General features: G+C 33.5%; 1 pseudogene; it reads left to right on the top strand.

Moving 5' to 3' along the window:
* The first annotated feature begins 680 nt into the window (after window positions 1-680).
* LOC125614297 lies at window positions 681-13700 on the top strand (annotated as a pseudogene).
* Window positions 13701-14179: the final 479 nt, after the last annotated feature.

The following is a 14179-nucleotide window of genomic DNA, read 5'->3' as shown; positions in this document are numbered from 1 at the left end:
CACCAGAAAAACATGTAACCTCTCCCACATTCTCAGAGAGAGATGAACACTTGTTTGAAATGATAGTATCTTCCCCAATTTTTTTCCTTCTCCATTCCCATGATGTTGCCCCTCCAAGAGGTACCCAAGGGAAGGGATGGGACCTCACCTTTGTGTATGTCTTCGTTACAGCTACATTGCGAGAATAAAAATCCTCCTTTCTCTGAGCATCCACAGGCCCTCATTTATCTTCTTAAGACAAAAATTTTCGGCATGCATCAGCCTGCTTTGGATGATTGCTAGCAGCGTTTTCTGGCTCTTTTCACTTCTGATGAGCAGGACCACATCAAGGCAGAGGCCAGAAGGGCTATCCTTACAGCAGTTGAAGGAGGTCTTTCTGAGATCCATCCTGATTGGGACCCTAACTCTGGGGCAAAGCAGGCTCATTTGAATGCCTATCACTGGCATTTGTTAATAGGACTAAATGGCCTACTAAAAAGCCCATTAATTTGTCTAGAATTACTGAGGTACTCCAGGGCTTAAACAAAGCTTCAAGCTTATTTCTTAAAAAAGCTGCAAGATGCTTTCAGGACATGTACCCTCTTTGACCAAGAGGCACCATAAAATAATCAGACTATAAATATGACTTTTGTCTGTCCATCAGCTCTACAACAGCCAAACAAATCTGTGAACTTATAGGAATGGCAGGTTACTGCAGGCCTTGGATTGCCTCCTTTAGAGAATTAGCAAGGCCTTTGTTTAAAATCACCACAAGAACTGGCCCTTTAAAATGGACTAAGAAGAAACAACAAAACTTTGAAGCCATCAAGGCATCACTGATCAAGGTCCCTGTTCTAGCTGTGTCTGATATTACTAAGTCCTTCAATCGGTTTATGAAAGAAAGTGAAAGAGTTGTCAAAGGAGTCCTCAGTCAGGATCTAAAAAATGACACCTGGTAGTTCCTGGATGGCCTTTCTGTTTATGTATCATAATGACCACTGCCCTTATGTTCAAAGAGGCCAATAAGTTAACTTTGAGACAATTCCTACAGTGGGAACATCACACTTTGTAGAGACCTCCTAAATGGTGCACTAGATAGATGGATGACTAACAGTCATATTATTCAACATCAGAGTCTGTTGCTTGACACCCTTGACTCACCTTTGCCCCCACAAGGGCCCTTAACCCTCCTCCCTGACGCCAGAAGGTGATCTACACAAGCCCCTCCATGACTGTAAGGGTATGCTTTACCAGTTGAGCTCTGGAAGACCTGACTTGACTGATTTTCCTTTGATTAAGGCTGAAGCCATCTTGTTCACAGATGGCAGCAGCCAAGTCATAGATGGGACTCAGAAGGCCTGGAGCCACAGAAGGCCAGAGCTGCAGTCACAACAGAAACAAAAGTCATTTGGGCTCAAGCAATCCCAGCGGAATTCTTGACACAGTAAGTGGAGCTTATTTCCTTGATAGTGGCTTTAAGTTGAGCTGAAGGTAAAAAGAAAAAAAAAGTAAACATTTGCACAGATAGCAGCTATGCTTTTGGTACTTTACACGAGCACAGGGAGCCATTTACAGGAGCAGGATTGCTAACTGCTGAGGGAAAGTCTATAAAAGTAGAGAAAATATTGGCCATACTTGAAGCAATTTGGTTACCTAAGCAGGTGGCCATCATACACTGCTGGGGCCACCAAAAAGGAGACTTTCTGATCATCAGAGGCAATAATTTTGTTGATGAGACAGCTCAATGAGTGGCCCTGGACTCCAAATCAGAACCAGTCACCATGGTCCCTTTGGTTTTATATCCCAAAACTAGCCTTCTTTTCTTCCCACATTGTCTCCCAGAAAAAGAGAATGTCAAAGAAAATGAGGAGAACAAATCAGAAGGCTGGTGGATCCTGCCTGACTCCAGACTAATGATACCCTGAGCTTCAGGGAAAAGAAAACAGTAATATTGGATTTACATGCAACATTAGAAAAAAGGATAAAATAACTGACTTTCTGTCTAAGACATACTATATCCCAGGATTAAACAAACAGCCCAGGATGTCTTTGAGCTCTATCCAGCCTGTCAACAGGTAAATACCAAACAAAAAAGATGAACCCACCCTGGGATTCACAAATGAGGTGAGCTGCCTGGAGATCACTGAGAAATTAACTTCAGTGAGTTAAGAGCTCCATCCAAAGGTTATCAATATCTTCTTATTTGTGGATATACTTGAGAAAGTATTTTCAGGTTGACCAGAGTATATCCTAAAAAAAGTGAGACTGCCAGGACTATAACAAAAGTTCTTGTTAATGAAATCATTCCATTCTATGAACAGTCTGTCACTATAAGATCAAGTAACAGGCCAGCATTCACTACAGCCACAGCACAAGAAATAGCAAAGGCTTTAAACATAGACAGGAAACTTTTTTGCATTTACTAGCCTCAAAGTTTTGGGTAGGTTGAGAAAATGAACCAGACCCTGAAGAGAACTCTCTGTAGATTTATATTAGAGACCGGTGCTGGGTGACCAATGTTTTTGTCTGTTGCTCTTTTGCAGGCCCAGTGTACTCCTTACAAGTGAAATATTTATTCCTTTGAGATCATATATGTGAGACCACCTCCTTTGCTCCCCTGTGTGTCTGATATTCATTTGGCTGAAATCAGCTACCAGTCTCTTCTTAACTACCTTAAGCTCTCTCCAGCAGATACAAGAAAAGGCTTATAGATTCTTTCGCAAGAACCAACCAAGGAGGTTCACTGGTTTCCAACACCTATTCCAGCTAGGAGATAATGTCTACATCAGTTTTAAAAGGCATGACTGACACTCAGCTAAAGAGGAAACTCCACTGTGTGTTATTTTGCTCCTAATGGGACTTGGTTTACATGTGACATTAGGTTATCTCTCTGCATTTGCCCTACTTACAACCCAACTGTTTGTATTATTGTACATATGTTATCCCTGATTTCTCTCCAAAGGGGACCAGAGGGAACTCATCTCTCAACTAACAACGTCCAAAGTATAAATTACAAATTACTGCCCTGTATCCAACATAGATAAATAATCAAGGATTGGATTGTTTCTAGAAAAGGGAGATATGTTATGGGCAAATTTGAAAGTTAAGGCAGGCTAACTCCATTCTGCTCAGACATCTCACCCTGCAAATAGTGTTGACTCCTCACTCACATAGAAGATGACACTCTTACTCACTTGCATCTTGACCACATGTCTTTAAACTATGAAGCTTGTGCTAGCTTACTTCCTGAGTAGGTACAGGAGGTTCAAATTTCTAAGAATATACTTATGTCTCTACTTGCCTCTCCTGGCCCCTTCTTTGTGGTTTTTCTGTTTAAATAGCCCCTCTACCTGCATTCCGTGTCTGGGACTGCAGAACTGTCTGGTTTCTGCTGCCTCAGCCCTGGCCAGAATAAATCCTTTGTCTTTTCTTCAAAAAGACCCAGAGTTATATTTGGGATTTTGAAATAGTGACTTAACAGTATAATAGAGAAATGAAATGAAATTAACACCTTTAGTTTTTTGATATTCATGTGACTATATTACATAATAAAAGCATCTAAAATTCTCAAATTTGAAATAAATAAACAATTTTTAAATAGTTATTTGTCTCTGATATTCATGAAACTGATTGCTTTAAAATTCACTTTTAGTTAAATAGAGAAAAAATAGCCTCTAGAAAATATTGAATTACACAATCACAACACACACACACATACACACACACACACACATATATATATGTGTGTGTGTGTCTCTATATCTATTACCATCTAGTAAGCAATATAGCATACATAATATTTACTAAATTATAAAAGTTAGTACTTGCTACTCACTTTACTGAGTAAACAATTAGCATTTTACATGAGGATACATGTCTCACAAACCTTAATTTACAATATTTTTATCTGAGTAAAGAACTATTTGAAAGACATTTTTAACATTTTAATAATAGTGTATTCATTATGATTTCCTCTGTAGTGAGTTTTACCTTTATGTAAGTCTTAAGATAATAAGAATGTTAGAAAAGCATTCATTAGTTAATTGATTTTGCAAGACAATAGAGCTTAAGAAACACGTTATAAATTTAATATTATTTTAATTATACTGTATATTTTATATCATTTGATAATTTTCAACAAATATGATAAAACCAATGTTCATATAACACCTAATTAAGCACTTTTAAAAAAGTTAATGGTTATCAGCCAGAGGAAAATGATGTTTCCTTTTAAAGCCTTTAAAGTTTTAAACTTCCATAAGTCATAATCACAATTGATTCAAATCTTGAACAATGAAATCCTGAAAGCTGAAACCCAAAATCCACAATTCCTAAAAACTTGTCTTTAAAACTGCACTATTTGTCTCCATTGGCATTCCTTCCAGGTAATAAAATTCTAAGAACTTTAAATTAAAGCTACATTTGCCTGAAGAAGCATGCAAAGTTTTTGACTGGTTAAAAAATCATTTTGTAAGTGGTATTATAAAAAGACAATTACATAACAGTGTTGCCGTTTGATCATCAGTATGTTTTTCCAAAATCTGTTTCCTGTTTTTGAATGCACAGAGAATGGATTTCCACATATCCAAAAAACACAGAAGTGTGGCGCAGAAGGTGGACAAATTTAATAGTTAATATCCATATAGGTGTATATCAAATAACAGAATTTCAACAAGAGCTGAGCTATGTAGAAAATGAATCTGAATGCATTCCCTGAGTAGAGCCAGGCCCTAAAAAAAGAAATCAGCTATTCACTTCAGTGCAAAACTTCAAAATATAATATTTCTGAATGTCAGATAGTTCTTATAGACTACTTTTGTGCAATTGCACATAATCTATAACTATTGTACACTTTTTCATGCATCAAAATTTCTTTATAATTTTTAATTTTAGTATTTCCCCCATATTTTTAAAATTTCAGCATTATTTTTCACAATTTGTTATACAATATACATTTTTTCTTCTGTTTCCATTATGAAGGCATAACTTGTTTAAACACTCTTAGAGAATTCTAATGGATTTTAATGGTTTTCTTCCAAATCTGACTCCATGAAAGTGTGCTGTTACAGCATTACACTCATTTGTAAAGTTCTACATGTATGTAAAAATGGTGAAACTTCCTCAGTACAAGAAGAGACACCTATTTTGTACATTTGCATTTGGAAAAGGAAATTACTCAGGATCTCAGTTTTTTGAGTACCTGCCTATGTGACTTAGATTGTCCTTCAAAGTATTTCAGATCAATGCATCTATAAAGCTAGGTGCACTACATTACCAAATATAGTGACTCTGTATTCATGCATTTAGCCTTTTAACCAATTTGTTCATCTGCTCATAACTATTATTATACCTGTTTGACCATTGTTAGGACATGAGTGGATAGATTGGAAAAAAAAATATGTATGTTATTATTACTTATTTTTTGTGTAAAATTAATTATGAAGTGTTCTTTCATGTTTACATTTCTTAAATCATCTTTTTAAATTTTAAATAAGTATATATTAATGAGTATATTATTATTTTCTATACATATTTTAAAGATATTCATCTTTCAAGATTTTAGACTTTAGAGATTCTGCCCTTTGGGGGTTTGTAACATCTTGGATTACAACATTTGCAATTGATTTTTTAAGGGGATTATGGCCCAAACAAACATATAGCAACCACTTAATTTTATATAATATACTTTTGTCAAAATTACAGAACATAAATTAAAATGCATTAAGAACATATTTAAGTAATCTAGAATTGCACAAGAAAAGGAAATAGTGGAACAAGAAACAAAAGGAAAAATTAGAAAACACAAAATAGAATTCTGTATCTAAATCTGAACATATCAATAATCACATCAAATATGTGCATTAAATTTCGAAATTGTCAAAATAAACTTTCAAAAATGTTTTAAATACAGTGAAAAATTATCAGTTTATGTTATAAGCATATTAGAAATATGCCACAATGAAACACATTGCTCTGTGTTCTTAATATACACCAATAAAAAATGAACCAACTGTGTTCTACTAGCTTGAATAAAGGCTACTAAAACATATCAAGTTTTAATTCCTGACAATAAATGCTACTTTACAAGAAAAAAAGGGTCTTTGTAGATGTGATTAAGGATCTTGGGCAGGGGACATAGTTCAGTAGTTGAGCACTTACCTACTGTGCGTGAGGCCTTGGATTTGATTCCCAGCACTATAACAATAAATAAATAAGGATTTTGTCCTGGGGAGATTATCCTAGATTTCCAGTTTGGCTTTTAACTAAATTATTTTGTCCTTATAAGAGAGAATCAGATAAATTTTGCATCATACACATGGAAGGTTGAAGGCATTCTGGATATAGATATTAGGGTGATGTGGCCACTGGTAAAGGAATATAGGAAGCCACTAGAAAGTGAAAGAGAAACTCCCTTGATCCTCTTCAAGGAGTTTCACACTATCAACACTTTAATATCTGCCCAGTGATACTGATGTAATTCTTCTAGCCATCCCAATTATATCCACAGAAACCAAGAAGCACCTCATTTTCTTTTAATAAAAATACTGCCTCCTACAGCCCTTTATTTCACTCTGCTCCCCATTGAAACACTCATTGTGGCCCTGTTCAGTGTGTGGTTTCCTCCTTCCCCAGATTATAAGTGAATATGACTAAAAAACTAATATTTAACTCATCTTCCTCCCCCCAAGTATATCCATGAAAAAAATAAAGAAGAAAGAAAGGAAGAAAAGAAGAAAGGACAGCTGTTTCTACATATTCTAAGGCTACAATGAATGGTCTCATCAAGTATCTGTCTCCTTTGTAGTTGGAAGACATTACTGAACATGCTTCACTTTTCAGATTATCCAATGCTGCATTCTTGAAAAAAGAATTCAATAGAACTTTTATCTCCTTGATAGTTTCCAGATAGCCTGTTAAATTCAGAGGGACAATGGATCTCTCAAATATTTTTTTTTAAGTTGCAAAGTTATAAATTGTCCCATTACTTGGGGTCATTATTTTCACAGGAACTGACTAATCTAAATCCAAATCCCTTTAGAACATATACTCCTAAACCAATGCTATGAAGATCCTCCAATTGCCTTTATAATGTGAAAAACATTGCAAAAGATGTTTTTGATAACTACCTCACCACATGCCATTTCCCTCTTGGTGAAATGCTTATTTTACTTCTTAAGGAATCATTTGTTCTCTCTAATACATACTCTGAGCCACACATTCTCAATTTTTTTAATGTGCATTGGAATCCTTTACTAAGTGTGTTAAATCCAATCTCCCTTCTACAATGGCAAATAATTCTGATTTAGCAAATCTGAGATGAAGAATGAAGATTTACATTTCTGACAATTCCCTTTTGTTTCTGATAATGCTCATTGACCACATTTTGAGAACCACTGAAATAAACACAATCAGAAAAAGAAGAAAGTAAATTGTTCTCTTAAGCTTATAAAGTTCTGGATATGTTTGAAATATCTACTTTAATATTCAATAATTTTCATTTTTAGGAAAGAACACTTTTGAGAAGTGAAGCTATATGCATGTAATAGGATGCAAAGTAGGATTTATCAATAATTAAATCAATTAAAAGACATCAAAAATTAAGGAAATAATCCTAGCAGTATAACCAGAACATCCTCCCTTAGGAGAATGATAATAATATTTTATATAGTTATTTACTGTCTTTCACAAAAATAAACAATGATATTGTTTGGCCTATTTGATTTTTAAATATTCCCTATCCAGAAAGAAAATCCACATTGAATGAAACAAGCCAATCAGTTCATTTGTGATTCAAAATATAATTACACATATGCTTGATACTATCAAACATTGTCTGAAAATGGAGCTACATTGTGTAATATAATGATCAATAGGATAGAATTTGTATCAGTTTTATGAACGGCTAATGACGAATTTGCAGAGAGTTTTTTTCTTTCAAAACAAGCATTTCCAGGCCTTCTTTGAGTTTCAATGTTCTAATTAGTTTTCTGTACATATAATATTTTAGAGACATATTTAATAGGCATAAATTAGGTGAAAGTTACTTGGGACTTCATGAACCTCTTATTTGATCCTTAAAAGTTCGTGTCCATATGAAAAAATTAGGAAACTGGACCTAAAAATAAAGTAAGGGACATTTCTGAAGTCTTAAAGATAGTAAATGGAATACTAAGGATTCAGATCTAGGAAAATATTGGACCAGAGTTCTGTCCAATTTAATCAAATTTGTTGACGCTTATTAGACCGTATAATTTCTGCTTCTGTTAGTCAATCTAGGTAAGGAACAATGATGATAGATGATTGAAAAAATGGGCAGAGAAATACCAAGTTCATTGTGTTTTGGTAAAGTAAATTCTACCATGTTCCTAAGGACTGAAATCAGCTTCACAACTTTGATAAGTCTCTCTCCTAATTCTGAATAGTTCTCCCAGTTACCTCTTCTACATCCCACTGTTTCTTATTCCATGAATCTCAGTGCAAAACATCACCAATGTCTCCCCTCATCAAAGTTCCCTCTTGTTGAATAATAAACAACCACCTAGCTTGAGGTCACTACTTTTTTCACACTCTCTCTGACAATGACTTTTATTGTTTTTTTAAATAAATCAATCCATATCCTTGTGTGATAACTGTTATCTCTACTATCACTACTCATAATATTTAGAGAGCTTTTATCTGTGAAATCAAGTAAGTGATAAATAATTGACACATATCATTTCATTTAATTTACACAACAATCTTCTGAGTTAGGTACTAGGAGTTTTCTTTGTAGATGACATAATAGAGACACATAAGACTAAATTGTGCCAAGTTGCACAGTTAATATTTTGATGATGATTATGAGGATAACAATATTAATGAGTTCTGTGATTTATTCAGCACTTTACATGTTTCCAAAACTATCATAGGATTTATGTATTTTTTCAATCATCCTTTCAGGTAGAAATTATTACTTTTCAGCTTTTTTTCTTTTGTTTTATTTATTTTTTATCATTAAGTCTGTGAAAGGTCAAATAAATAAAACAATGTGACAAGGCAAGTATTTATGTTTATGTAGTCCAGTTCTAAATTACTGAGTTTTCTAAGCATCCTCTCAAAGCCAAAATAATGATTAATAGACATGTGAGTGATAGCACAACATGTCAGAGTCCAGATAATGGGAAAAGATCAAGGTGTTTATTGATGAACACCTATATACCACTAGTTAAGACATAAAAGTGGTTATCTCACAGAACCTAGACCTTTGGAACATATCACCTTTTTATTTTTCACCTTGCCCTATAATGCACCATAATCAGAGCCATCATAATTACCAAAAGTACTGTGAAAACAGTGATTTCTCAATAACATAAACATTTTTGGGAGAAGATACTGACATTCAGAAGAATCAATCTTAGAAGCAGATTTTGAGAGAAGACTAACTCTATGTAAGAAAATATCCTTTCTATAAGTCAGAATTCATTCACTGCAATGAACTTCCTGTGCCAAAATCATCCAATTTGAGACTTTTATTACAAATATCTTGTTTTAAAAAGGAACATACTTATTTGAAGAATAGAAATATTTCCATGAGTTCATATTAATATACAAATAACTAGTTGAACCAAATTAAATACAGCAGGATACTCTTGTGGAGAACAATCTCAATATTTTATGTGAAGTAAGTTCAGCTTAACTCAAATCCTTAAATGTTAATGTTTATGTGACCTCTTTTCAGAATATATACAGTACAGAAAAGGGAAAAGGGATGAATTTACAAGTAGACAAACCTGAAAGACAATACTTCAGTCAGATGACTGAGTTCTCATCAATAGTAGTAAGGCATACTGCTAATATGATGGGAAAAGAATTGTGATTGAGTGATATGATCTTTCATATGTCTCTTCTCAGAACTCATAAATTAAGTTTAACTCTAATAATAACCCCACACATATCCATTTGTGTAACATTCTAGAAAACATTTGAGCAGGAATACCTTAAATCTACCAAGGTAATCAACAATATGAAAAGTCTGAGAAACTATCACAGCAAAAAGCAGCCTGTGATAATGAAAGAGACATGATGACTAAGTGTAATGGAGTATCCCTGATTAAATGCTATAAGTAGACAGAACTCTAGGTAAAAACTAAGGAAATATAAATGAAACATGGAATATAATACTGGTACATTAAATTTATTAATTGAGACAGCGTAACACTTTTATATAAGGTATTGATAATAAGGAAACCTATATGTGGGGAATATGGAAACGTTAGTGATTTCAGTTTTTCTGTAAAGCTAATGTTACTCTGTAATTTTACAGTTTATTAACAAAAATGTAGGAGGATGTTACTGGCAACCTGTTTATTCAGTAAAATTTTGAAATAACCATATAGTACATTTACAGTTAAATTAACAACTCGTTACCATTCCCAAACGTGAACATATTGATGCAGAGGAGAGGAAGACAGACATAAAACATTAAATGCTGAAGTTATATAGTACAAAATACCGTTTAATTAAGTAAGTTAAAAAAACTTAAAATCTCATCTTTGATTTCAGAAATCTTCTTGGATGAGGATAGTACCTTTAATTTGGCAATTATGACACTATATATAAACTGTCAATGTTAAACTTTATATAAATTGACTCATGCAGAATGAATTATTTTGTTTATTTGTTATGGGTTACATCTGAAATATCCCAAAAAGTCTCATGTGTTGAAAACTTGGTCCATATGCAGTAAAGTTCAGAGTAGGGACTCTTGGGAAGTGATCAGATCATAGAGCTCTAACCACATCAATAAGCTCCTGGGTTGGTAGCTGACAGCATTATAGAGAGGTAGTGAAAACTGTAGGACTTGGAGTCTAGTTAAGGGAAGTAGTCACTGGATGCATGCCCTAGAATAGTATTTCTTGTCCCAGCCCTTCTCTCTCTCTCTCTCTCTCTCTCTCTCTCTCTCTCTCTCTCTCATTAGGTAAGCAGATTTGCTCTGCCAGCATGCTCTTCTACCAGAATGATCTGCTTCACAGTAGGCACAAAAATAACAGAGCCAGTTGACCATGGACTGAAACCTCTAAAAATGAGCCAAAATGAATCTTTCATCTTTCAAGTTGGTTTTCTTGGGTATTTTGTCACAATGATGAGAAGCTAACAAGCAGCCTTTATTCCTTAGTATTACATTTTAGAGATTTATGATTTTTCCTATACTATAATACTATGAAATATTTTGTTGTGTGAAATCTATGGAATTTATTCAATCTTTCATATAAAAGTCTTGCATTCCATGTTATAGCTAATGTCTTAGTCCATATGGGCTGCTATAGCAGAATAGCATAGATTAGTTTAATTATCAAAAATAGAAATTAACTTCTCACAGTTCTGTTGGTTAGGAAGTCCAAAATCAAGACATTGGAAGATTTGGTAAAAACAGCCATCTTTTCACTGAGCAGATGGGTTAAAGGAGTTCTTTATAAAGTATTTTGTAAGATCACTAATAGTATTCATTATGACTTTATTTGCATGACTTAATCACCTTGAAAACACCAGAGCTTTTAATACAATTATCTTATGGATTAGGGGTGTGTGTGTATATATATATATATATATATATATATATATATATATATATATGGAGGAGTCCTTCGGTCTATAGCATCAGTTATAAAAAATGCTGCTCTGAAACTTATTTTATTTTGCATATATATATATATATATATATGCAATTCTATAGAAATAAAAATATTATTGTATGGTGTATTTGAATGTTCAAAAATTAGTTAAAAATGTCAAAGTTTTCCAAAGTCATTGTACCAATTAAAACTCCTACCAACAGTATATATGAATTTTATACAATTTGGAGAAAAAATTATATAGCATTCTTATAATTTTTTCTTAACTATAAAATTGATTTTTTGTACCACTCTTGGACAATCATTTTGAAGATGAAATGAAAATTAGTAAAATGTATTAAAATTATAATCAAATACCTGTAACAAAGTAGTTATTTATTCATGAGGCATGCATATCACCTTCATACACATTAGGTCAAATCATATCATTTTATATTATTTTCAATTTATATTGACAGACTTGGAATATGGTTAAGTGGTAAAAAGCTTTAATAGCATGTGAAAAGTTAAAGATGGTTTGAAATTGTATGCAGCAAAATTACATGATTAAAAACTATCTGGAGTTTTGTTTAATCCCACTGACACTATTAACTGTTTTTTTTCCATCCAAGGAAGCATATTTAGTATCTGGATACTAGCATTTTATTTTTCCATAAAATGAGAACAATAATTTATATTATTTCTACCTTTCTGCATCAGAGAATTATATGCAAAATTAATTTGATGTTTCTGTAATTTATTCAATGAATATATACTTGGTCAATTACTATGCAACTGGGCATTATTCTCCAAACTGTGGATTGATCAGTGACAAAACAAAACAAGAACAGGTAATATCCCTATCCTCCTGGTGTTTACATAAGGGGAAACTAACTATATATGTATATATAAATTAGTTTTTGTGAGAATTAGAGTATGTCATAGTACATTGTGGCAAATATAAAACTTTATTTGAATGTAAAATATAGCTAGCAACATCATAATGATTTCATAATTTGTGTGTATGCCTCCCTTTGCTCTATTTGCTTCCTGTGTAGCGATTTTAAAATGAAAGAATAATTGGCACAATTTCTCCCCATCTATATATAGAATTTGAATTTATAGACACAACAAAATTAAAAGTAATCAAATAAAAAATATTATATATGATATAAAAGCAAATGAAAAACCAGGAAATAAAGGCATAATAGTCATATATTAAATCAGAAGTTGATATCCTGATCTAAAAATTTTCACAAATTAATAATCTTACTATACTCCATTTGTTCCTAGTTTTCATTTTTCATTATTTTCAAATTTATAAAATTAATATGTGCTTATATTAATATTGATGTGAATAAACACAAATTAATAATATCTCCACACCATTTTTATTTAGTGCCTTTTTATTTTAACTTAAAGCACAAATACACAAAAAGAATAATACTATCCAGCTAGAGACATTTTTCGATGTAGTAAATTTTAAAAATCTATTTATTTCTTTTTTATCATTTACATTGTTTGTCTAATATTTAAGACACAATAGCCTTACTTAAACACATAGTGTGACTTTCGCATTCTGGACCTGAGCAGCCAAGAAATTAGCATGTCCCGTGCAAGTTGGAAATGCACCTAGTATGTAAACCCACCAAATAGCCAAGCCTCTCAGATAAGAGCTGCATCCAGGTTGGCACCAGAAGCTCAGCCACCAGCTGCAGCCCAGCCATCTACAGTTGGCTCACTTGCTTTGGCACCTGGGCAGCCAGGTGTGATGACCCAGATGGTGACCACTGAGGCTGGTTCGGCTGTGGAGTCTGCTGTGGGGCAAAGGCTGGGCCATGCCCTCACTGGGGGCTTCAATGAAGGAAGTTTTGTAGAACTCTCAAAGCCTAATATCACTTACCAGGAGCCTAATATCACTTACCAGGGAACCCATCCAGCATAGCAGCAACAGCTTGGTGGCCCTTGCTTTTATGAAATCAAACAATTTTTTCAGTGTTCCCAGAACTCAGGAAATGTTAAGCTTTGTGAAGGTTTCAATGAGGTGCTGAAACAGTGCAGAATTGCTAACAGATTAGTTTAAACAAGAAGTTCAATTTGAAAAAGTGGAAAATAGGCTTTGATGACTAAGTAACTTTAGCATAAAAAATGTAATTCATAGTGAAAGTATGAAATGTAAAACTGCAATGTGAAACCTCACTTAATAACTTCAATATTTCTGAGTGGTAGCAAAAGAGTGTGTTGTAACTGTTGGAAATTCAAAGAGTTGGTACAGAATTTTGGGCGGGGCAAAGGTTTGCGTGGCCTCCTTAAGACAGCTATATTTTTTGGCCAGTCTATTTATTTATTTATATATGTATTTATTTTTATTCTAATTAGTTATGCATGACAGCAGAATGCATTTCAATTCATTTTACACAAATGTAGCACAACTTTTCATTTCTCCAATTGTACACAATGTAGTGTTCCATGATATGTGCTTCATACATGAACCTAGGATAATGATGTTCTTCTCATTCCATCATCTTTCCTGCCCCTGTGCCCTCTCCCTTCCTCTACCTACCTGTTTGCTCAAAGTTCCTATATTCTCCCCAAACTGACCCCTATAA

This window comes from Marmota marmota, unplaced genomic scaffold, assembly GCF_001458135.2.
Source record: "Marmota marmota marmota unplaced genomic scaffold, marMar, whole genome shotgun sequence".
Classification (NCBI taxonomy): domain Eukaryota; kingdom Metazoa; phylum Chordata; class Mammalia; order Rodentia; family Sciuridae; genus Marmota; species Marmota marmota.
Note: the sequence above shows the minus strand (reverse complement) of the source record. Positions and strands in the feature narration are given on the sequence as shown.